This window comes from Grammomys surdaster, unplaced genomic scaffold (assembly GCF_004785775.1).
Source record: "Grammomys surdaster isolate TR1022 unplaced genomic scaffold, NIH_TR_1.0 141, whole genome shotgun sequence".
Lineage (NCBI taxonomy): Eukaryota > Metazoa > Chordata > Mammalia > Rodentia > Muridae > Grammomys > Grammomys surdaster.
In genome coordinates, this window is record NW_021604599.1 from 2,671,639 (window position 1) to 2,674,193 (window position 2,555).

Genomic DNA, 2,555 nt, shown 5'->3' on the forward strand with positions numbered 1-2,555 from the left:
TAAGAGGCAGAGGCAGTGGGTGACTCCGAGGAAACTGTCTTCTAGACACAACAGTGCTGAGAAATGGATGAGCCCACAGAGACTGAGAGCACGAACAAGAACTACACAGCTTCATCCCAGGGGTACTGAGCAACACAAAATGGACACCATATTATTGTGTGTTCTTTTTGTTTTGTTTTGATGATTTTTGCCTTATCTACCTTCTCTTTTTTAGTGTGTCTGTTTTGATTTTCATATTTTTTTCCTTTAGAGAAAGAGAGAACCCCCCAAAAGAAAGCAGATGTGTAGGGAGGTGGGGAAAATCTGAAAGGAATTGGGGGAGGGAAAAGAAACCTATCAAAATACATTGTATAAAAATGTTAAATAAAAATTTTCAAAAATCCTCCAGATACATCAAGACCTAAAGAACACAAACAAAACTACATGACTAAATTTTTAGATATCAGATAAAATTATCATTTGTGATATAATTGAACGGAGAGATTATTCCCAGTAATATTTATTATGAGCCATCACGGCACATGTAAGTAAGACAAAATGCCAGTACAACATTAAAGATTCTAATCAAGTAACACTGATTGTAATAATGTGGGAAATCTGTGTGTGTGTGTGTGTGTGTGAGGTGTGCACACGTGCACATGTGTGAAGACCAGAGATCAACATCAGGACTCTTCCTCTGCTTGCGACAGTCTCAGAACCCAGAGCTTACCAGCTTGGCTAGGCTAGCAGGCCAGCAGCAGCCCAGGACCAGCCTCCCTAGCAGTGCGGTTTACAGCCACTCTTGGCTTTTGTATGGGAGCTTGGGATCCAAACTCCGGTCCTCATCTTTCTCAAAAGTTTCCTCGGGTCTGAAAATAAGTTTTAAAAGAGAACAAAACAGAAAAGAAATAAGGAATCAGGAATTTTAGGTTAATTTTTGATGTAGAAACATGGAGGTGTATGTTTCGTTTGGTGCAAAAGTCTCCTATTTGAGAGAGAGGAGGAGGCGCTGGGAGGATGAAGGTAAGGCAGACACAATTCCTCCCATGTTCTAGAAAGTCTAGTTTGATATCCTAAGTTGTCAAACAGCCACTCGCTTCATTTGTCAACAGTGACGAACTGATGTATACTCATTTTCATTTCAGAACTCAGAACGCTGGAGTGTTTTGTGGTCACACGTGGTTTTGAAAAATAGTTTATTCAAAGTTATGAACAATGAAAAGAACACATTTGACTTCTTAATTACTATTTTAAGGATATCGTACAGATTCATAGAGTCTACATTGTGGTTTCCAGGGGGATGATGTAGATTCCGCTTTTAATTTCCACTACAGTAAGACTGTGACAAATCAATGCAACAATTACATCTGCTATAATTGTGTAACACTATACAGCAGTTCCCAGGCTCTTTAATCATACATTCCTCCAGCTATTGGATACCATAAGTTTCCTTGATTGGAAATTAAGAGCTAACCCTCTCATAAATGGTCATATTATACTCCATCAATGTTCTGTTATTGTCTTTATCATTTTAAGTTTTAAGCCTACTAAAATGTAGTAGAAATTGCTGTTGTCTAAATAAGTAAAACTATTCCTTCAGTGGCTTAAAATATTACTACATGGTTGAATACAAACTGTACTACTTTAATAACAGTAAAACACAAAAGAAGTTTAGGGAAAAACCTTGTAACCAGTAGGTATATGTAAAATTCTGCAGTGCAGACTAAATACAGCGGAATAAGTGTGTTGGTGTAGAGATGTCAGAGAAAACAGAAACAAAACTCAGGGAGTAGATCTGTTACGGATACATTGGTCCAAAGAACCATAGAAGAGGCAGAAGTTAAGCTAATATATTCCACCGTGAGCACTGTGGCTGTGAAAGCGAACAGAACGTGTGCATAAGGAAAGCAAGGAGCAGAGACATTTCATCCAAGTAGATACAAACATCCAGAGTCATAGCTCTTTGGAAATCAGTGAGAAGGACACAGCATGCCCTAAACAAAGACTATAACTGCCTATTGAAAATTTGAGGTTAATTTAGTGTCTCTCTAGTGGGAGGACTTCTGTTTGTACCATGAGATCTCATTCTATTCGGCTTCCCTAGTGTATGTTCTGGTCAGTTCCTATAGAAGACTTTTATATATAGTCAATGATTTCAGTCACAGGTGTGAACTAAAATGTGTTTCATTTCCTAATGCAAGTTGGCTTGCTTAAAGTTAAATTCCTATGTTTTTAAAAGAAAACAGGAACTTTAAGAAGGAAACAAGCACAGGTAACATCACTCCACTTCACAAACACAGACTTTCTGTTTCTTTGTTTTCCAGTTGTCTTTCTCACACAGTTATCCTGTCTGTCTAGGCATGTAGGCATCTGGAGTGCTAGGGTTCTTGACAGAAAGGCCTGATCTGAGGGTCGCCTGGGGCATCTATCGATACATCTGGTATTTTATTCTGAGAAACAGTCAGTTTCTACAGCAGCTGGTCCTCCCCTTAGCTGATCCTCCCACTAACTGGTCCTCCCCCTAGCTGATCCTCCCACTAACTGGTCCTCCCCCTAGCTGATCCTCCCACTAACTG